This window comes from Sus scrofa, chromosome 15 (assembly GCF_054392235.1).
Source record: "Sus scrofa isolate SSC_HxYL_T2T_F1_AM1 chromosome 15, Sscrofa_HxYL_maternal_Yorkshire_Landrace_v2.0, whole genome shotgun sequence".
NCBI lineage: Eukaryota > Metazoa > Chordata > Mammalia > Artiodactyla > Suidae > Sus > Sus scrofa.
This window is the reverse complement of record NC_139397.1, coordinates 34,038,742-34,062,830: the sequence shown is the minus strand read 5'-3', so window position 1 is coordinate 34,062,830 and position 24,089 is coordinate 34,038,742. Positions and strand designations below refer to the sequence as shown.

The following is a 24,089-nucleotide window of genomic DNA, read 5'->3' as shown; positions in this document are numbered from 1 at the left end:
AAAGAAATTATCATCCACTCATACAATAAAGTAAAATGAACTTAACAGACTGCTTTAAATGCACTTTTCTGGAAAGAATTCCGGGAGAAGGGAACTTAAGCGAATAAGGGTGTATAATATAGAGAACATTTGGCAGAATATGCTCCCATTTGTGTAGGGGGGGAAATGTCTGTGAGTATGTAAGTACACACCTTGATATTATAAGCATCTATTTATATATGTACATATACATATATTTGTATGCTTCTATATATGTGTGTGTACATTTTCATACATTGATATATGGAAATATTTGAAATGCATAGAATAGCTCTCTAATGATGCCTTAAAAAATTGAGAAGATTGTTAACCACAGAGGGGACTGAGTTGCTGGGAGACAGAGGGTAAGAGACCCTTATTTACCTTGGTATATGCCATTTTGTCTTTTGTGCAATATACAGGTATTACCTATCCAAAAAAAAAGAAAAGAATTAAAGAATAAAGGCAATGCAAAACGTTGGAGAGCCAATCTGAAATCAATTGACAGGCATGAACATTTGTTAATAACATGAGTATAAGCAGATGGAGAAGGAATTGTACTGAACATTCTCCAAATATAGAAACAATCTACTGGAGAAAGTCAGACAAACATGGTGTGTCCAAAAATCTGTTTCCGTCTTAAAGCTTGAGTCTTTATGGAGTAAGAATTTTCAAATGACCCCTTGCTTATTCTTTTTTTTTTCTTTTTTGCAAAACTAAGGTAAAGGCGTTAATGTTACAGTGTATGAATTAAACTTCAATTTTAAAATAGAATGAATTTTTGAGAAATTAATGGCGATGACACATTCATACCATGGGATACTACTCAGCAAGAGAAAAAAACGGAAGTATTGATACACAAGTTGGATGAATCATTAAGACATTGTGCTAATTGAAAAAAGCTGATGTCAAGAGGTTACATGCTGTAAGATTCCACTTATATGGCTTTCTAGAGACAAAACTGTAAACAGGAAGAAAGATCAGTGGTATTCTGGGCCTAGGAGTGAGTGACTATAAAGAAATAACAGCATAGAGTCTTTGGGGGGAAATGGGTAATGGGATTGTTCTGTATCCTGATCATGGAGGTAGTTGCATGAATCTATACATGAGTTAAAATTCCTAGAACTTTACCTCAAAGGAAGAAAATTATCAAAATAACACTATAATAATTTACACAATAAAAATGTTTTAGGTTAACACACACACACACATGCAGCAAAATGTGGGGGTTCTCCAAGGTAGAGTTCATAATTTGAGCATTTAAGTTTTGCTTCTCTACCAAGAGTCAACAAGGTTTTGCAGATGATTTGATACTGGGGTCATATTGTCCTGTTCCACGTGATAACCCTAATCCTCTCCATGATGCTCTCAGAAAGAGAGAGAAGTGGTAGGAATACCATGGCTACACACAGTCATTTCCAGCCCATGTGAATGTGCCAGCCAAGTAGACATGACTGGTAACAACTCAAGCAGTCACACCGTTTTACAGTTCATTGTTAACAACACACCCTAGGTGCTGGTATGAAGATGACTCAACCACAGTGAAGAACCAAGGATTCAGGGCAGTGTCAGACCTAGAAAAGCAAACCCAACACAAGTTCCTTTCCCATAGTGGCTTAGCCGCTGCAAGGGAGAGAGGAAAATCAAGTCACACAGGCCTTCCTGAAGACTACGTATGAAATACCAGATGTCACCTTTGTTCCTGGTGGTGACTCTAAACGGGTATTTGCTGATGTGAACTATTACACATTCTCCCCTCTTCTCATCTAAGCAATCAGAAGTCAGCTATCTTCCTGGAGATGTAGCTAGAGTAGATCACCTACCCAGCATTCTTTTATCTCTGCTGGTAATTCTTTTGACTGCTTACTTTGCACATTTGTTCTAGGCTTCACCCCAGATAGCCCTAGAAAAAGCCACAGGTTCTACAGCAAAATAAACTGATGGTTCCAATTATCCTTCCACTGAGGAAGAAACAACCCTGAGGAGAAGGCTATATAAAGCACTTCCTGGTTTAAAGGGGTCAACGTCTTGGACTTGAATCCCAACTCTGAAATGTATCAGCTGTGCAACCTTCAGTAAGTAACTAAACTTCTCTGGCCTCAGTTTTTTCTCTGTTAATTATGGTTGCTAAAAGGAACTTACTGAACTGGTGATAAGATCAAATGACATAATGCATATAATGTGTCTTGCACCAGGTCTGAGGCTTTATCTGTATTCAGGAATAGTGAACCATTTTCATTTGCTAGGTGGTTAATGTGACCAGAAAGGGGTGGAAGTTTCTTGGAAGGTGTTTAAATACCTTTTGCCACCCAGTTCCTCTGCTGTGCTTAGAGCGACCTAAGACATTCCCAGGGCATCTCTACCTGCTTCCCTGCTAGGCTAGTGTCTCATTCCCTATGTCCTTTGCCAAGCTGCCAATTAGTCTGGGAAGCCATCCTCACAGAGACCATAAGTGAATTTTTTGACTTCTCCATGTAGAGAATGGTGGCCTAGGTTGGGAGCAGCTGGGCCAATCGGCAGCCTTCAGGTAACTCCTCTTTCCACACCTGTCACCCTGCAGCCTGGGCTGTGACCCCTGTGTGAGTTGGCCACCTGTCACTACCAGCTGGGCGGTGGGTGAGTGAGGCCACCCTTTTCATGTTTCACGGTCCTTGTACACATATATGTCACCTGTCTTTCTGCTTCCCTTCCTTTCCTCTCCCCTTCCAGATCAGAGTGGAATAGGGCTCATTAGAGCTTTATAGGAATTTCAGGAGCTGGGCTTGGTCTGGAGAAGACTCATTAGTAAAGACCAACTGTATGCTCTGGGAGCCTTTAGGCAGCCCCTGCTTCTATTGGTGTTTAATATTTATCGCTTCCTCATAATCTTTGAGCTGCTATCTCGCCAATTTTAGGAACACTAGGGGAAAAATCCTATCAATATTTATTTTCTACCACATAATATATTTATTGCTTGGCTTGAAATGTTGAGTTTTGTGTTTTTTATATAAATTATGAATTATAAAATCACTACTGCTTTCAGGCCAAACATATACTATTGTGCAACAGTATACTATGTATAAGAATATCACACAAATTGGAAGAGTTAGTTTTAGAAGAATTTGATGCAATGCAGTGGTGACACAATATTAACAATGAATATAAATATTCATTTACATAAATAATAAATGAAAAAAGAAACCCTAAGTCCACAGAACCTGTGAATATGTGATGGTGCACAGCAAGGAGGAGTAAAAGTTGCAGATGAAATGAAGGTTGCCAAGGAGTTGACTTTAAAATACTGAGATTTCAGAGTTTCCTAGTGGTTCAGTGGGTTAAGGATCCAGCATTGTCACTGTTGTGGCTCAGGTTACTGCTGTAGTGTGGGTTTGATTCCCGGCCCGGAAACTTCTGCATACCATGGGTGCAGCCAAAAAAAATAAATAAATTAAAAAAAATTAAGTAAAATAAAATGAAATAAAATAAATAAACTGAGATTTTTCAAATGGGAGTTCCCTGGTGGTCTAGTGGTTAGGATTTGGTGCTTTCACTACTGTGGCCTAGGTTTAGTCCCTGGTCCAGGAACTGAGATCCCACTTCAAACCACTGCACACCAAGGCCAAATAAATTAATTTATTTATTAAAATACTGAGGTTATCCTGGTTTACCTGGTTGGGCGTGGATCACAAATCCAGGGAGCCAGAAGAGGAAGAGAGAAATTTGAAGGAGATTTGCAGGAAGAACCCCCCCTCCTCTTCTCAATGTCTGTCTCCAGCTACTGTTCTATTTGTCCCTCCCCCTCAGAGCTTAACTTCTTAAAAGTTAAGAAGTTAACTTTTAACTTCTCACTTCTCATTCATGACTTAATCTGTGATGCCTTTGCCTTCACGTTCTACTGAAATTATGCTCCCCAAGGTCACCAGTTACCTCCTTGTAGATATAACCAGCGACCTTTTTTTTTTTTTTAACGTCTTAGAGACTTCTGAGATCCCCTCTGTCCTGAGATAATTGTACCCCGCCTTGATGTGTGTGGTACCACACTCTGCTACTTCTCCTCCAACCTCTCTGATTGTTCCTTTTCACTCTCATGTGAGGTCAGTGCTTCCGTTTCTTGTCCCCCAAATAATATTATGATAAACCCTCCTCTTCTTCTACAGACTCCTTTAAAAATCATTAATATCTGAGTTCCCATTGTGGGTCAGTGGGTTACGAACCAGAGTGGTGTCCATGAGGTTGTAGTTTCAATCCCTGACTTCACTTGGTGGCTTAGGGATTGGGCGTTGCCATGAGCTGTGGTGTAGGCCACAGATGTGGCTTGGATCTGGTGTTGCTGTAGCTGTGACATCGGCCAGCAGCTGTAGCTCTGACTCACTCCTTAGCCCGGGAACTTTCATGTGCCACAGGTACAGCCCTAAAAAAAAAAAAGTCTACATCCACAACTTCAGTGAGAAAACACGTTTTTTGGTTTTTTTTTTTTTTTTTTTTGTATTTTTAGGGCTGCACCTGTGGCATATAGAAGTTATTTAGGGCTGCACCTGTGGCATATAGAGGTTCCCAGGCTAGGGGTCCAATTGGAGCTGTAGCCGCTGGCCTGTGCCACAGCCACAGCAACACAGGATCTGAGCCGCATCTGGAACCTACACCACAGCTCACAGCAATGCTGGATCCTTAACCCACTAATGGAAGCCAGGAATTGAACTCTCGTCCTCATGAATGCTAGTCGGGTTCGCTGACTGCTGAGCCACAACAGGAACTCCAGAAAACACATGTTGATGGCTCCTAAATATAAGCCTCCAGCCCAAAGTTTCCTTCTGGGTTTCAGACCTTCATATCCAAATGCCTTCTGGAACCTCTGCTAGGTTGTTTCACAGACACCTTCGTCTTAGATTCTAATACTCCAGTTTTGGTGCAAATAGTTTATTTTGGAAGGAGGTGATCCCAGGAGGCATTCTAAAGGAATAAGATATGAGACAAGAAAAGAAAGAAAGCCAACAGAGAATATGTCAACAAGCAGCTTATTGCTGTTGTTGTCCACGGCTCAGCTTCCCTGGGGACCCTCTAGACACTGGGTGGAAGATGCCACAGAACTGATGCATAGAAAGGCAAGAAAGCTGAGGTTCTTTTGCTTCAGTTCCCATCCCTCGCTGTGGTTGGTCACTCCTGGGACATCAACCCTAGAACTTTAAGTGTGACTCCGAGGGCCCTGCAGTGAAGCTCATTCTAGTGGCCAAAGAATGACCTCAAGCAGAGAGATGTAAAAATCTTTCTTCACATGGAGGAGCTGTCTGCAGGCAACTTGAATGGTAGGCCTAGGGGATACGAATGTGCCCCTGTCAGTGTCCACTACACACTTCAAATCAGTGTGTCTCAAGCTGAATTCATGGTTGTCACCTCCAAGTCTGCTCTTTCTCCTGGGTCCCCTGTTTCAATAAATGACTCCACTACGAACCTAGTGTCCAAACCAGAGACTTGAGCAATCTCAGTGTCAGACTAGATTCCCTCCCTTTCCTACACCATTTGTATCAGGTCTTTCACCAAGCCTTGTCAATTCTACCTTCTAAATTTTTCCTCAGATCTGCCCATCTTGTGCATTCCATAACCAATACGTAATCTCAGGGGACTGTCGTCTCTCACTTGGATGGCTACATGGCTCCTACACTGGTGTTTTCATCTCCTATCTCCAGAGGATGTCTTTCCCAATCCATTTTCAACATAGCAATCAGAGTGGCCTCCAGAAGTAAATTCAGTTATGCCACTTCCCTGCTGAAAATTATTCGGCGATTATTTTCACAGAGATAGAGGCCACACTTCCTACTATGTTTTGCTAAAGCGTCCATGATCTTGCATCTGCGTGCTCCTTTAACCTCATGCCACATCCCTTTCCTCTTTAATTATTTCCTTAAAAAATGTTCCTCTCCTTCACCTGCACAGGTGCTTTCTACTCTGAGTCCTTTCAAATGTACCGTATTCTCTCAAACCTCAGTGCCTTTGCTCATTCTCTCAACCTCCGGTTAAGTCCTATTGCTTCTGAGATCACAACTACAAGTTGATTTTTTCAGGAAGTCTTCCCTGATTTCCTTCCCTATAAGATTACCATAGCACCCTGTGTGTTTTCGTCATGGTATTTCTGTCCCTGAATGGTAGGCTGTTTACCAGCTAAATCCACTCTCCTTCCCACAAGATAGAGAGCTCTATTAGGTAGGGGAAAGGTCCGTTTTCATCATTGTTGTGTCATCAGCACATGGCACTATCTGGCACATAGTAGGAACAGTACATATCCCTTGAAAAAGATCTCTGCATTCTATGGCAAAAGCAATAAATATGTCACCTTAGCTGTCTGTTGACTCTTCTCCAAATGCCTGAAATCTGAGAGTGCAAAGCAGTTTTTATATTTGAATGCCACATAGCAAAGAAGGGCCTCTCTTTGAGGTCAGTGGGCCCAGAGAGAGCCTGTTATCAATTGACCTACCTCCCACCTGCTGCTGGAGGAATTTATCACAACTCTGAAGAGTATCCAAGAAGATACGTTTCCCGGAAAACTCAAACCAATGATTGTTCCAGAGCCCCTCCTTTTAGGAACCCAGTACAATCCATCTATTCATCTTTCTGGTGATGATTTTTTTTCCCTCCTCAAAGCACTCAATTCATTTTCCATCGCTGACATGTAATCCAGAAATAATAGAGGTTGGTCTAGTATAACTCATATCCAAAAAGGGAAAGTGCCGACACCCTGAAAGAAAAGCTCTGAATTAAGTGTTCCCAAAAATAAATCGGGGTATGAAAAGGCCTATTCAGTAGATGATATCTTTTTGTGGTTGATTTTTAAAAACATGGCTCCCCAATAGAAAGAGTGACATTTGAAAACACTGCTCTGGGACAGTCATTGTAATTATATCCCGGGATTCAAATCTGAACATTTCTTCTTCTTGTATTTTCTAATAAAGTTCTGCTTAGAGGTGCTAATATTTGAACTAATTTTAAAAAGCCCTAATCTCCCATTGTGTGGCATGTGCAATCGAAAAATATGACGGGGGTTCCAGTGAACATGAAACCTGAGGAGAAATAAACCTTTGTTGTTTTTGCCCCTAGGATTGAGGGGTTCTTTGTTCCTATGGAAGAAGTGATCATTTCCTATCAGTCCTCTGAGTTCAGACCTTGCTGACAAGTGGACACAAGAATCAGACAGTTGGAGAACAAAATATGCAAAAGTCCAGTTTGGAGAATGGAGCATAGATATTAGCCAAAATTGGGTTCCCTAATGACTTTCCCTCTAGAGGGACCCTACCCATCCCAACTTCAAGGCTCTTCGTTACAAGGCCAGATCCTGACATAGAAAGCTTACTTCATGGAGAAGCAGAATGAGAGATTCTTTTCTTTTTTTTTTTTTTTTCTTCTTTTTTAGGGTTGCACCTGTGGCATATGGAAATTCCCGGGCTAGGGGTAAATCAGAGCTGCGGCTTTCAGTATCACTGAATCCTTAACCTACTGAGTGAGGCCAGGGGATCAAACCCACATCCTGATGAACATTCTATTGGGTTCTTAACCTGCCAACCCACAATGGGAACTCCAGAATGAGAGATTCTTGAGGAGAGGTTGGGCAGAGAAATAACAATAAAGCACAGGGGCTAAGCTGAGCATGCCCAGGGCCTGTTCCCTTTCACCAGTCAGGGAAGGCACTCTCCACATGAAGAGGTCTCATCCTTTCCCTTCCTGAAGAGATGAAGTTCTTTCCCCTTGGTAGAAAACCCACAGTTGAAATAATGGAATGTTGATCCAATTAACCCAAGGGCAAAAGCTATAGAAACAAGATCTTCTCTCACTTCACATTAGTTTTGAAAATGACCAGTATTGTAGACACTAAATTCATGCAATGTGGACTCTGTCTTGGGAGACTGTATGCAAGAATATCTCTCTTCAGGGAAACAGGACCTAGCACTGTTTCTGGGATTGTGGGAAGCTGGGTAAAAACAAAAAACTATCTGGGTGATAATAGGTTGATCTGAGTTTCTTTCTTTTCCTTTCTTTCTTTCTTTCTTTCTTTCTTTCTTTCTTTCTTTCTTTCTTTCTTTCTTTCTTTCTTTCTTTCTGTCTTTCTTTCTATCTTTCTCTCTCTCTCTCTTTCTCTCCTTCCTTCCTTCCTTCCTTCCTTCCTTCTTTCTTTCCTTCCTTCTTTTGCCATCCAGTGGCATACGGTGCTTCCAGGCCAGGGATCAGATCCTGGCCACAGCAGCAGCCTATACTGCTGCTGTGGCAATACGAGTTCCTTTAACCCACTGTGCCAGGCTGAGGGTTAGACCTGCGTCCTGGTGCTGTAGAGAGGTGGCCGCTCTTGTTACGCCACAGCAGGAACTCCTGATCTGAGCTTTAAGACTAGCTCTCAAAGAGGAAAGGCCCCAAAGGACAGCCTGGGTTCTGGGCCTGAGTAGAGGTGCATCAGCCCCAGAAATCGTAGAAGCTGATGATAGAAGCTCATCCTTTACCCCATTTGCCTTCCTCAACTGCTGCTTCCCTCATTTACCAAATGAAAAGTGTTAAAGCTATTCATTTAAATCTGGCATTATATCTGGAGTTCCCGTCATGGCTCAGTGTTAACCAATTTGACTAGGAACCATGAGGTTGCAGGTTTGATCCCAGGCTTTGCTCAGTGGATTAAGGATCTGGCGTTGCTGTGAGCTGTGGTGTATGTTGCAGACGTGGCTCAGATCCCGCATTGCTGTGGCTCTGGTGTAGACCAGTGGCTACAGCTCCGATTCAACCCCTAGCCTGGGAACCTCCATATGCCGTGGGTGTGGCCTAGAAAAGAAAAAAAAAAAAGCAAAATAAATCTGGCATTATGTGGTAGATTTCATTATAGAAGATGTATGGAATTTAGCTTTACATTCATGACAAAGAATTAAATTGCTGAGGAAATGGGATACCAGTTTTAAGCAGGAAAAGCATGATGTAGTGACACCTTGGAAAAAACAACCAGCTAATCTTATGATTGTCATGTGGGATTTATCAAATGAGTAATAAACATGTGCTTGGCTTCCAAAACAACAAAATAGTCTTTGGCCCCTGCCAAGTCATAAAACACAGACACATGCATACATATAGATATGGAAGGTCAGTATAGTTGATATACAGACAGAAAGGAAGGGAAAAGGAAGGAAAAAAGAAAGGGGGAATAGTTCTCCTCCTTTTAACATCTTATGAACTATACAACAGATTTAGTCATTTTTGGTCAAATGCCTTTTTTATGTGTAACAGCTAGGAAACCACGAGGTCATCATGTGAAAGGGAAGCGTCTAGCATTCCATCTTAAATTGTAATTTTCTTCTTTGCATGAATATCTGGGAAAAGGTTTTCATATTACTTTATTCTTATTTAATAGTCTGCTTCAACTGATCCTAAGACATCACTTGGATAAACTGCACAGAAGCCAAGGAACTGCCAGGGTAGGCCTACGTCATTGCTATTGCTATTAAAACTCTTTCGAGTAAAACTTTTCTACTGTTTGTTCATTTCCTTCACAGTTTCTTGTTTACTGTGTAGGAGCCTGAATAAAATTTCTGGAAAAGTATACTTAGGACCTATTTTCAGATGGCTGTTTTTGTTGTAGTTGTAGTTGTAGTTGTAGTTGTTGTTTGTTTTCTTTTCCTGAGGTTCCCCAGACTACAACACTGTTTCTCATTGCAAAGTAAACTACATGTTTTCTTGGAGTTGCCTGGTGGTCTAGTGGTTAAGACTCAGCACTTCCACCTCTGCTCCAGGGTTTCAATCCCTGGTCTAGGAACTGATATCCCATATCAGGTGGTTGTACAATGTGGCCAAGAAAGAAAGAAAGAAACTATGTTTTCTTAAATGTTAGTAGCTGATTAAATGAATGTTATTTCTTCCCTGGAGATGCTGGTAGCTGGTTATGAATGAATGTTGTTCCTTCCCTGAGAATATAAGTAGTTTAATTTTGATGGATTCATTGAGAATCCTTTAATGTCATATTGCTTTATTCTGATAGGTCAGATTTCAGCTTAGTTATAGCTTATAAATTTTATTAAACTATGTTTATGTTTCAGAGAGCTATGATTAGCTTCTAGGAAATTTTCAGCCAGAGAAGCATACATACATGCTTGAAAGTCTCCTTCATTAATGAACACCTTTTATCAATAATTTTAATTTTAGATTAGAATTTATGATATATTTGGTTTCCATTTATTGGCTAGCACTCCATTTATCCTATATATTTTGCTGTGACTTTCCAGTATGGTCTAATATGTGGGTGAGACAAATCCCATCAGTGGGATATATTTTCTGATGCTTTTAAATCTGAATTATGATTTGCTGTCTTGGATTGTTTCTAAACTCCAGAGACTTTTCCAGGGTGGATATGGGTAGCAGTGAGCCCCAGGACCCCAGGGGGAAAGATGAGAGTCAGTTTTCTGTAGAAAAAGATATTATAATAATTTGTGCCCACTGCAGCTTGTTGATTACAAGAATAAATACAGACAGCTGCTCTCCATGGGACATTTGCTTTTCCTAGTGGTCATAGAATGATTAATCACCGCAATTTTCTGGACACTGGTGGGGGGAGATTATTGGAATGTGGGATTTTCAGTGTGAAAACTGGTAACTTTCTGGGTAAACTAGGACAAGTTGATCTCCCTAGGTAGTCCCAAATTCTGAAAGATTGCAACCCCTGATTTGAAGAATTCAGAGGTCTGACTACCATCATGGAAAGGTTGTGGATATGCAAATATAGTTCACTGTATCCAGGTTTGCCTTGAAAGGACACAGGGAGACCATACCTGTTCATAGTCTAAGGAGGATCAGGGTTTTCTCTTAAAAGTACAACAACTTCCTTAACTGCTACAGCATTACTAAGGAATTCCTTCCTGGTGTTTGAGTCTGGCCCTGCAGACCATGTAGGTTTTCTTTTCTTCTTTAAGGCTCCGATGGGTTTGCTGAGATAACAATATTTTCAGATATTGACTCTTGAAATAAGAGCTGTTTCTTTTTAAAATTTCAACAGCTTTATTGAGATATAATTCACATACCATACAATTTGCTCAACTGTAGAGCACAAATTGGAGTTCCCTTGTGAAAAAATCAGCACAGTGAGTTACTGGTCTGGTGTTGTCACTGCAATGGCTCAGGTCTCTGCTATGGCACAAGTTTGATCCCTGACCTGGGAACTTCCACGTGCTCAGGCATGGCCAAATAAAATAAACTGTAAAAAAGAAAATAAAGAGCACAAATCAATGGTTCTCAATGTATTCAGAGGATTTTTCCACCATCTCCACAATCTAAGATCAGAAAATTTTCATCACCTCCAAAAGAAACATTATATCTATTAGTAGTCACTTCTCTTCTCTCTGTCTCTCCAGTCCTTGGCAACCACTAATCAATTTTCTATCTGTATCAACTAGCTTATTCTGAACATTTTGTATAAATGGATTCATGCAATATGTGGTCCTTTGAGTGTGGCTTCTTTCAATTAGCATAAGCTTTTGATGTTCATTCATGTATTAGTATTTCATTCCTTTTTATAGCTGAATAATATTTGATTATATGCCTATAACACATTTTTTAATCCATTCATTGATAGATATTTTGGTTGTGTCTGCTTTTTGGCTATTATTAATAATAGTGTTGATGAACATTCATGTAAAAATTTTTGGGTAAATTTATGTTTTCAATTCTTTTGAGGAGTTCCTGTCATGTCTCAGTGGTAACAAACCTAAGATCCATGAGTACTTGGGTTTGATCCCTGGCCTTCCTTAGTGGGTTAAAGAATTGGGCATTGCCACATGCTACAGTGTAGTTCACAAGACAAGCTCGGATCCTGCGTTGCTGTGGCTATGGTGTAGGCTGGAAGCTGTAGCTCTGATTCAACCCCTAGCCTGGGAACTTCCATATGCCACAGGTGTGGCCCTAAAAAGATTTAAAAAATTCTTTTGAGTACATAGTTATGAGAAGAAATTCTGTGTCATGTGTCATAACTCTATATTTAAACTTTTGCGGAACTTTTAGACTAACTTCCAGAATGGTTGCACAACTTTAAATTCCTACCAGCAGTGTATAAAGGTTCTGATTTCTCTATATGCTCACCAAAAGGATGTTATTTTCTCTGTTTTTTATTTTAGGAAATGTAGTGGGTGTAAAGTGGTACCTATTATGGTTTTGATTTGCATCTCCCTGATGACTAATGATTTTGAGCATCCTTTCACATGCTTATTGGTCATTTGCACATATTCTTTGAAAAAAATGTCTATTCAAGCTATTTTCTATTTAGCTAAACCAAATCAAACAAAAACAAAACAAAATAGTACACATAAGTTGAACTAAATTTCTGCTGCAGAGTGTGTAGACTTTTAGGTCTCCTGAGCAGGCCCTTTTCTGTCACTACTGAGATAAATTAATCTTTGGACAATAGTACAGTTGTCCCAGACTTAACTCTGGCCCAGATGCTCTGCAGTGAAGTGATAAACATCCAAAATCCTTTACCCAGCAAATTCACTCAACTTTTGTGATAGATTATATAGAGAGTTCCTGCAGAACTGGTAGGATGCCAGTCAGTTTGGTCCTTAACCCTTTGTTCATTGGTCATTCCAACCTTGCAATACAATTATTCTTCCAATGGAAGTCAGCAAGAAAGGGTTGGTGAATTCAGCTGTGGGATGGACATAAAAAGCAGGAGAAACTTATTACCCATCATGTCAACCTTACTTGGTTGCATTTGGTGTTAGTAGGAATACAGACAGCTGTGTTCTGTATTGGGAGAGGCAATACTTGTCCATTAGTTCCTGTAATTTACTTCATCTGCTTACTTAGAAAGCATTACAGAATATTAAGCAAAAAAAGTTTGGGTGTGTAGTAAGAAAGTTAATAAGTCCTAGAATACTGAGTGGTGAAAAGCCCTATTGGGGAAAACTTTAGGGTGCCTAGAGGTGGCCCTAAAGCACTGAGGCACGGGGTTCCCATCGTGGCTCAGTGGTTAATGAACCCAACTAGTCCATGAGGACGAGGGTTTGATCCTTGGCCTCGCTCAGTGGGTTAAGGATCCGGTGTTGCCATGAGCTGTGGTGTAGGTTGCAGACGTGGCTTGGATCCCGCATTGCTGTGGCTCTGGCATAGGCTGGTGGCTACAGCTCCGATTGGACCCCTAGCCTGGGAACCTCCACATGTCACAGGTGTGGCCTTAAAAAAGACAAAACAAAAACAAAAACAAAACAAGCAAACAAAAAAACACTGAGGCACGGGAGGTCCCGTCGTGGCGCAGTGTTGGTTAACGAATCTGACTAGGAACCAGGAGGTTGCAGGTTGGATCCCTGGCCTTAAGGATCCAGCGTTGCCATGACCTGTGGTGTAGGTTGCAGATATGGCTCAGATCCCGCGTTGCTGCGGCTCTGGCGTAGGCCAGTGGCTACGGCTCTGCTTAGACCCCTAGCCTGGGAACCTCCATACGCCGCGAGTGCGGCCCTAGAAAAGGCAAAAAACAAAAACAGAAACAAAAAACAAACAAAAAAACACTGAGGCACATTTCAAAGGAAAGAGAGGATGTAGGGAATTGTGTCCATTTTTCATGCTGTCACACACCCAGACTGCAGATCAATAGAGGTATTGCCACATGGTCCTTACATTCCACTCTAGCTCAGGAAAGGGTAGATTAAAAAGAAACTGCTTTTAGAGGAAGGCGAATTGTGGGGTGTGTACATCAATGGTAGACAAAAGCTTCTTTTAGGGTCCACCAACCCAGGAGTCCTAGCAGCCTGAAGGTTAAACAGGCAAGAGTCTTATAAGAACTTCCCCTGGATCTAGAAAAGAAGGCCTGAGCCTTGGGACAGTTCATCAACCTCTTGGAAGAGATGGCTGGCTTTTCAATTCATCAGTGTTTGTTTTCTCTCTCTTACAGGCAGAATTCATGAATGTAACCTGAATACACAAAACTCTTTAACTGTAACAGAAGTAACAATTCGTTGAAAGCTTAAAACAGTCCAAATGCCTCTAGCTTACCAGGAATTCTTCTTTACATTGTTTTCCGTTTCTCTGTTGCTTTTTTGAAACCCTTAAAGAAAAATCACCTTCATACTGAAGAGTAGGATTTTATTTTTATCATAAAGGGTGAAATAATGACAGATTGAATACCAGGACCTAAAATGTGGGATCTTATCCTTTCTCTTTTTTTTTTTTTTGGCCACGCCCATAGCATGCAGAAGTTCCTGGGCCAGGGTTTGAACTCTAGCCACAGCAGTGACTATGCCAAATTCTTAACCGCTAGGTGACCAGGGAATTCCATTTCTTTTCTTTTTGAATGTCAGTTCACAGTGTTTACCCCTGTTTGCTGCCCCAAACAAAAACTTATCTCTTCTGGTTTTTGTTTTGTTTTTTCTATTTAGATAATATTGACTCTAGCTATAATTCTATGATTTGAAGAAGAAATAAAGTCACGAGCAATAAAAATACCTGAGTCATCTGATAACTGTAATCCACTGTAATGATTCCTTTGGCATTGTATGTCATACTTTAGATTAATGATCTATTATAAAATTTTTAAATGAAGAGGACTTTCAGTCCAAGAATCTATCAATCATATTCATTTAAAATTAGTGGATGCTTATTAAATTATTAAAAAACTTTTATGGAGTACCCAATGTATGCCAGGTATTTTTCTAAGCATTGGAGATACAACAGTAAAAAAACAAAGGCCAGCAATTTGAATAGGATATCTATTAAATAAATTCTTTTTTTTTTTGCTGCATCCATGGAATGTGGAAGTTCCCAGGCCAGGGCTCATACCTACACCACAGTTGCAGCCTGCAATACCATAACCCGCTGTGCCACAAGGGAACTTGCTCTGTTAAAGAAATTGAATCAATAATTAATAACTTTTAAGTCAAAAAGCACCAAGCCCAAATGGGCTCACTGTGAATTCTACCAAATATTTAAGGAAGAAATTATACTGGTTTTCTACAATCTCTTTAAGAAAATTGAAGCTGAAGAGATAACTCATAGGATGAGTTAGTATTACCCTAATATCAAAACCAGACAAAGACATTACAAGGTAAGAAAACAACAGAGCACTATGAACAGAAAAGCAAAAATCTTCAAAAATGGTTGAAAATCAAATCCGACAATGTATAAAAAGAATTATACAGTGTGATCAAGTGGGATTTATTCTAAGTAAGCAAGGTAATTCAATATTCAAAAATTAATTAATGAAATTCTGAAAAGGGATTTCCCTTGTGGCATAGCAGGTTAAGGAATCTGGCATTGTCACTGTTGTGGCGCTGGTTTGATCCCTGGCCTAGGAATGTCCACATGCTGCAGGTGTGGCCAAAAAAAGAAAAAAGAAAAAAAAAGGGAAATGTTGAATATGGTTAGGAAGAAAAGGGAACCCTGCTATACCACTGGTAATGTAAATTGGTGTAGCCACTATGAAAAACAATATGACAATTCCTTTCCTTTAAAAAACTAAAACAGGAGTTCCTGGTGGCCTAGCAGTTAAACATCCAGCATTGTCACTGCTGTGGCACAGGTTCGATCCCTGGTAAAGGAGCTTCCACATGTTGTGGGCATGGCCAAAAAACAACAACAACAAAAACCATGAAAAATAGAGTTATCATGTGATCCAGCATCCACTTATAGGCATATATCTGGAAAAGAGGAAAACTCTCATTTGAAAAGATACATCTAGGAATTCTCCTGTTGCACAGCAGTTTAAGGACCCAGTGTTGTCACTGCAGTGTCTTGGGTCACTGCTGTGGCAGGGGTTCAGTTCCTTGCCTGAGAACTTCTGTAGGTCATGGGCCTGGCCAAAAACTGAAAAAAGAAAAGATATGTGCACTCCAGTGTTCATAGCAGTCCTGTTTACAAGAGCCAAGACATGGAAGCAACCCAAGTGCAGCCCAAAGAGATGACTGGCTTAATATGTGGTATATACATATATATGATGCATCATGTCATAAAAAAAGAATGAAGAGTTCCCTTGGTAGCACAGTGGTTAATGAATCCAACTAGGAACCATGAGGTTGTGGGTTCAATCCCCAGCCTCGCTCAGTGGGTTAAGGATCCAGCATTGCCGTGAGCTTTGGTGTAAGTTGCAGATGCAGCTTCGATCCTATGTTGCTGTGGCTCTGGCATAGGCAGGTGGCTACAGCTCTGATTAGACCCCTAGCCTGGGAACCTCCATATTCCATGGGTGCGGCCCTAGAAAAGACCAAAAAAAAAAAAAAGAAATATTGCCATATGCATTAATATGGATGGACCTTGAGAGTATTATACTAAATGAAGTAAGTCAGAGACAAATATTGTATCACTTATATCTGCAATCTAAAAAATAACATAAATAAATCTATATAAGAAATAGAAATAGACTCACAGACATAGAAAACAAACTTATGGTTACCAAAAGGGAAAGGGAGGGTAAGAGGGATAAGTTGGGGGTATGAGATTAATAGATACAAACTCGTATACGTAAAATGAATAGGCAATAAGGATTTACTTTATAGCATAGGGCGCTATATTCAATATCTTATAATAACTTATAATGAAAAATAATCTGAAAAAATATATATATAACTGAATCACTTTATTGTACACCTGAACCCAATACTATATTGTAAATCAACAATACTTCAATTTATTAAAAACTAAGGAAAAAAATCAATTAATGTAATCCAACACACCAACAGTCTAAAGAAGAAAAACCACATGATTATATCAATGGATGCAGAGAAAGCATTTAATAAAATCTAACATCCATTCATAATAAAAACTTTCAACAATCTAGGAATTTAGGGTAAGTTCCTTAACTTGATAATGAACATGCACAAAAACCCTACAACTAACAGCATACTTAATACTGAAACTAGTTATTTTCTAAGATCATGGACAAGGCAAAGATACCTCTCTTCACCAATGCTTTTCAACATCATACTGAAAGTCCTAGCTGATGCAATAAGATAAGAAAAGAAAAAGCATGAATTGGGAAGGAAGAAATAAAACTGTCCTTGTTCACAAATTATATGATTGTCTATATAGAAAATCTGAAAGAATCAAATCAACAATTTAAAAAAAGTTCTGAGAGCTCTTTCTGTGGCGTAATGGGATTGGCAGCGTCTTGGGAGCACTGGGACATAGATTTGATCTCTGGCCAGGCACAGTAGGTTAAGGATCCAGTGTTGCCACAGCTGCAGCTTAGTTCATGGCTTCGCTTCGATCTGATCCCTGCCCCAGGAGCTCCATATGCCGCAGAGCAGCCAAAATAAATAAATAAATAAATTTGTTAAAAACCCATAAAGTTTTAAAAAAAATAAAAATAAAAAAATTTCTGCAACTAGTAACCAATAATAGCAAGGTCATAAGGACACATGGTTAACACACAACATACAAAGTCTATCACTCTCCTATATACCAGCAATAAACGAAAAGAATTTAAAAATTAAAAACATATCAGAGTTCCCATGGTGGTGCAGCAGAAATGAATCTGACTAGGAACCATGAGGTTGCGGGTTTGATCCCTGGCCTTCTTTAGTGGGTTAAGGTTCCGGTGTTGCCGTGAGCTGTGGTGTAGGTCACAGATGTGGCTCGGATCTCGCATTTCTGTGGCTGTGGTGTAGGCCAGCAGCTGTAGCTCTGATAAGACCCCTAGCCGGGGAATCTCCATATGCCAAGGGTACAGCCCTAAAAAGACAAAAAGACAAAAACAACAACAACAGTGACAACAAAACCTGTTATTATTTGCATTGGCACCCCAAAATTAAGTTTTTTGATATAAATTTAACAAAATATGTAACAGATTTATATGAGGAAGACTGCAAAGCTCTGATGAATAAATGGAGCAATATTCAATGTTCATGGATAGGAAGACTTTATATTGTTAAGATGTCAATTCTTCCCAACCTGATCAATTGTAAGGCAATCCAAACAAAATGCCAAGTTATTTTATGGATATTGAAAAATTGATTCTAAAATTGAGAGGCAAAAGCCCCAAATAGCCAAAATGATACTAAAGGAGAAGCACAGAGCTGGAGGACTGACATTGCCTGACTTCAAGACTTACTATAAGATTAAATTAAAACAACAAACAAACAAAGACTTACTATAAAATGACAATAATCCAAGACAGTGTGTGGTATTGGTGAAAGACAGACAAGGAAATCAATGGAATAGAATAGAGAATCCAGGAATAGACTCACAAAATTCTAGTCAACTGACCTTTGACAAAGGAGCAAAGGCATCATGATGGAGAAGATAGTATTTTTAACAAATGGACATGCACATACAAAAAAAAAATAAATCTGGACATGGACCTTACACCCATTACAAAAATTAACTACAAACAGGTCACAGGTCTAAATGTAAAATGAAAAACTATTAAACTCTAAAGATAACATATGACAAAAATGTAGGTGACTTTGAGTATAACAATGACTTCTTAGATTCAATACCAAAGGTATGATTCATGAGAAAAATAACATAAACTGGACTTCTTTATAATTAAATTCTTTTCTATAAAAGATATTGTCAAAAGAATTGAAAAGACAAACCACAGGTTGGGAGAGAATATTTGTAAAAGTCACATCTGATAAAGAACTGTTATCCAAAATATACACAGAACTCTTAAAAACTCAACAATAAGAAAACAAACAACCTAACTGAAAAATGGGCCAAAGATTTTAACAGACACTTCACTGAAGAAGATAAACAGATGGCAAGTACGCAGGTGAAAAGATACTCAACATGATCAAGGAAAGACAAATTAAAATAATAATGAGATACCTACATACAGCTATTAGGAGGGTCAAAATCTGGAATGCTGACAACACTAAATGCTGATGATGATGTCGAGCAACAGGAACTCTTATTCATGCTGGTGGGAATACAAAATGGTACAGCCACTTTGGAAGACTGCTCAGTGGTTTCTTACAAAGTTATGTACTAACCATTTGATCTAGGGATTGTGTTCCTTGGTGTTTACTCAAAAGGAATTGAAATTTATGTCTACACAAAAACCTGCCCTCAGATATTTAGAGCAGCTTTAATCATAGTTGCCAAAACTTGGGACAACCAGGATGGTCCTTCAGTAGGTGAATGAATAAATAACTGTGATACATCCAGACAACAGAATATAATTCATTCAAAGACAGGGAGGAATCTTAAATACATATTACTAGGTGAAAGAAGTCAATCTGAAAAGTTTAGGTGCTTTATGATTCCAATGATATGGCATTCTGGAACAGTCAAAACTATGGCGACAGTAAAAAGATTACCTGTTGCCAGGACTAGAGCGGAAAAAGGGATGAAGGACATGGAGGACTTTAGGGCAGTGAACTACTCTGTATGATACCATAGTGACGGATACGTGTCATTATAAATTTGTCTAAATATGTTGAGTGCACACCAAGAGTGAACCCCAAGGTAAACTATGGACTCTGGGAGATATGTACCACTGATAGAGGATGTTGCTAATGGGGAAGGTTACACATGTTTAGGGGCTCAATTTTGCTGTGAACATAAAACTGCTCTAAAAAGTAAAGTCTATTAAAAACAAAGGCCAAACCCTTGTGAAGCTACCTATGAGAAACTTAGCTGAGCTGGGCGAGAAAAAAAGCTGTCCTAGTAGCTATTTAAAACAAGCTACAAATCAGAGTTAAGCCTTTAATCACTTTGTGATGGCATAAGCAAGAGTCTAAAAACTGGAAAATGTGCAGGCTCCCTCCTGTTTCATTTTCCCCAGGAAACGGCATGCCAGTGAGGGTCAGGTGGATCAGGGCAAACATGGGGGGTCTTTGGCAGTTTTATGGAGAAGAAGGGAGGATGGCAAAGTGAGGGGGGGGGTAGTTAAGAGTGGAAAAGTACCTGGTACCGAGTCAGAGCGATGAAAGAATATGGAAGGTTTTCCCCTCTTCCCCCATAAGGAGGTCACAGCAGAGGTGCCTGCAGAACTTTGCCCAAGGCCTTACTTAGATAAAGAAATCTAGGAATGAAGACCCAGGGCTAGGAATGAAAGAGCATAACCTGCCTGGGGTGGAGGGGTGGGGATTAAGTCCTAGAGACTGTGGAGGGAAGAGAGCTTTCCCCCAGGAGGCCTCCCAGGTTAAAGCCTTTGTAATTGGCTGAAAAATCACACCTAGGTTTTTAACCCAGGAGCTGGACTCCTTACTAACACTGTAGACAATAAATAGGATAAACAAGTAAAATGTATGTTATATTAGATAGCAGTAAGTACTGGGGAAAAAAAGTGAAGTAAAGCAGCGAGGGAGGCTGATAGGGAGTAACTGAGAGTTTGAGGGTGGGGTTGTGATGGCAACTTTAGACAAAGGAAGGCAAAGGAGGCCTCCCTGAAAAGATGGCATTTGGTACAAGATTTGGGGAATTGAGCCTTGTAAATACCTGGGAGAAGAGTGGGTCTTGCAGAGGGATCAGGAGGTGCAAATTGCCTGAAGTGGTGTCTTACATGTTGTATTGGAGTATACACGTTTGTCTGGAGGGAGAGGAATAGGGGATGGGGTCATGGAACCTAGACCTGATGAGGGGGTCGGGTTCTGCAGGGCCTGGTAGCTTCTGTAAGCATTTGGATTTTTTCCTCTGAGTGGGACAAGAAACCACTGGGAATTTTGAACAAAGGAATGGCATGATTTGACCCTCTTGAGGATAGATTTAGAAGGAGAGGAGAGGAAATTAAGGGCAGAAGTAGGAAGACCCATCGGGAGGCTACTGGAATAAACTAGAAAATGATATTCGCTTGGATCAGGGTGGTGGACTGGAAGGAGGGAGAAGTGGTTGGATTTTGTATTTATTTTTAACACAATACTCCCATTTTATTGATTCTAAATACACCACTTTTTCCTTCACATTTTAACATATCTGAAATCAGAAGGCAACTTATATTGGGGTAGTGATGGTTGTGATGGTTGTGATGGCTATCAGTCAAGTGGCAGTCATGATGACATTGTTTAATTAGCTAAAACCCGCCAGTGATATCATCTGGCAATTGCCAGCATCAATCCACAGATATAAGTATGTTGTGACAAATTCTGATTTTTGGTAAGCAAATTTTGATGTTTAATGTCTTTGCTCAAGAAATACACTATGAATGTGGCTTCTCTACTTAGCAGTACCTAATTGGGAGTCCTCATCCTTTTGCACCTAGACATTAACTGGGTCCAGGTATCTCCTGGCTTCCAGTCCATTGCCTCCAATAGGCACCACAGCAGGCATCAGTTTTCCTTCGGAAAATCAAAGATGACCGTGCTAGTAAGTGCATATAAATTTCTGATACTATGGTGGCTACAGAATTCATTCTAAACTGTTCAGCCTCACACAAGACTCTCACAATCTGCACAATCCACTTGTTTTTCCAGCTTTATTTCCCATACTTTCTAACTCTTAGTTCCACTTAAGCTATGCTCAGTTTTCTGTGTGGTCAGAACCTTGTTCCAACTGCATAGTTTTACTGCTGTTTCTTCTGCCTTTCTTCCAACAGCTGCTCATCCTACAAGTTCATATGTCACTTCCTTCTCTAAACAATTTCTAACTTTCCAAGCAGACCTAATTATTCATCTCTTTGCAAAACATGCTGCATTAAAGTGCAGGTTATCTGTTTACACATTTATCTCCTCTAAGAGGCTATGAGTTGGGGACTTCATTCATTTTTACCACACAAAATCCTCTGAACATTGTAACATACTCAGCATGGAGCAGGTGTGCAATATTTGTAAGAGTCCACTTTTATTATATTGGATTTGATGAACCAAGGTTCCCTCTTTTGCAAAATGTAGATAGTAATAGAACCTACCTCATAAAGGTGTTTTAGGAGTTTTGAAGTTTATGTGAAATAATGCATTTATCCAAGTACAAAGAGCAGTGCTTGGTACATAAAGCTCAATAAATGTTGCTCTTTTGAAAATTTGTATTGCAATGTGAATAATGTCACTATTACATTTTAAATTACCATAATGTATTTTTAATCTCATCTGAAAACTATAACATCTGTTTTTAAGTCTTAGACTATGCTCCATCTCATCAAAGAGACTTCTGGTGTGTTTAACAAAAAGGAAAAACAGTGAAAAGAGGAGGTAACCCCATTCTATTTCTCTCTCGGTGACAAATTGCTGGGATCTACAATTATTTGAAGATTCTAAAGATAGAGCACTGATGACCCAAAAGCTCTTCTCAAATTTCATTTATTCTAATAGCTTCTGAAAAACCACTCCCAGGAGTATTAACTCTTATTGTAAAGGTAGGAAGTTTATGCAATTTATAGTAGTGCATTGTATTTTGTCACATTGACTTTATCTCACAAGAGCCTGTTTGTGTCTACTCTGCTTTGGTCATGAGAAATGCATTATCCAATTACTTATGTAGTCTCTTTGCTACTATGGAAATAGGCAATTCAATTCATTGGTTAAGTCGCTAAAACGGATGTCATTGGATCTCTGTTAAGTCTGACTAAGATGCATAACTCTGAATAATGCTTTGATGTGTACTTCCTTCTATGACTTAGGAATTTACCTGTTGTTGAATTGGCACTGATGAATTTTAGTACATGATTATGCAATTCCCCTAAGGCTTGTAAATAAAACTACTCAATATATCCATCTTGATGGGTGCACTCTTGTTCTTGGTACTTGTAGAGGCTCTCCCTTAGCTCTTTTTCTGGTTTGGGATTTTGAGAAACCACAGAGTGTATTGGGTAAGTGAGAGTCTATACATGCATAATTTTCAAATTAGCATGATCAACATGAGATGTAAAGTGTACTTAGGGAAAATATTACTTTTTTAATTCTAATTTTTTATTGTAGAAAAATATGTAAAACAAAATTTACCATTTAAATCATTTTAAGTGTACAGTTCAGTCTCATTAGGGGAAACTATTTCTAATCTCCTGCTTCCTCCTTCTCCTTCTTACTGATGACCGCGATTCATGCTTCATAAAAAATAGAAGCAAATAGGCACTTTCTCATCTTCTTCTACTGTGTTTCTGCAGCCTCTTGAATGAGGACTCCTTGTCTTTCACCCACTACCACTACCATAGGAGGAAACATCCCTGCTCCTAGCTAAGGCCAACCCTTCCCTTGGGCTCTGGACCTCATCCCCTTTCCCTTTGCAAAGACTCTACCCCTGCAAATAGACCCCTTTCTCCTGCATCATCAGTTTCCCTCTCTCTAGGGGATTGTTTTCATCAGCCTACAAACCTGCCCTTGACCTCTCATTCCTGTCTAACCGCTCTTTCCTCAATCCACTTCAAATAGACCTGTGTCCTCCCCACTTCATCTGAAACGTCTCCTGAAAGATTTCGTCAGTGGCCTCCATGTTACCAAATGAAGTGGTCACTTTTTCCCTTCACCTTTTATTTATTTATTTATTTTTGGTCTTTTTAAGAGTGTACCCACGGCTCCCAGGCTAGGGGTCGAATTGGAGCTGTAGCTGCTGGCCTACGACAAGCCACAGCAATGCCAGATCCGAGCCGCATCTGTGAGCTATACCACAATTCATGGCAACGCCAGATCCATAACCCACTGAACGAGGCCAGAGATCGAACCTTTGTCCTCATGGATGCTAGTCAGATTCGTTTCTGCTGAGCCACAGTGGGAACTCCTTCCCTTCATCTTAACATAATATTTCAGTGCCATTTCCCCAAGTGACCACCCTCTCTTGAAACTCTTCCTGTCTTCCATGATATCCTACTCCCCTGATTTTCTTCTTATGTCACTGCCTAGTGTCTACAGATTGGCAACTTGGAAATGTATATATCCAGATCCTTCCCCAGGATCCCCACTGTATATCTAAATAAAATTTAGCTGCAACTACAGATTATCATACTAAGTGAAGTAAATCAGAAAGAGAAGAGCAAATACCATATGATATCTCTTATATGTGTATCTAAAATATGGCGCAAATGAACTTATCTACAAAACAGAAACAGACTCACAGACATAGAGAATAAACTTGTGGTTGCCAAAGGGAGAGGGGGGAGGAAGTGGGATGGACTGGGAGTTTTGGGTTAGTAAATGCAAACTATTAACATTTAGAATGAATAAGCAATGAGGTCCTAATGTATAGCCCAGAGAACTACATCCAATCTCCTGGGGTTAGACCATGATGGAAAG

At 39.8% G+C, this 24,089-nt stretch overlaps 1 long non-coding RNA gene across 6 annotated transcripts in view; it reads left to right on the top strand.

Annotated features, from left to right (window-relative positions):
- LOC102159687 (uncharacterized) overlaps window positions 1-24,089 on the top strand; it is a 102,494-nt gene that overhangs the window by 60,467 nt on the left and 17,938 nt on the right. For 2 of the 6 annotated variants that reach the window (XR_014830607.1, XR_014830609.1), the window contains exons 10-11: window positions 1,904-2,093; window positions 2,579-2,708. This is a non-coding gene — a long non-coding RNA (uncharacterized LOC102159687). Of the gene's footprint in view, window positions 1-440; window positions 633-739; window positions 944-1,903; window positions 2,094-2,578; window positions 2,709-9,370; window positions 9,435-21,980; window positions 22,578-24,089 lie in introns of those variants that run through there. The other 4 variants (XR_014830606.1, XR_014830602.1, XR_014830605.1 and 1 more) reach the window with 4 other exon arrangements.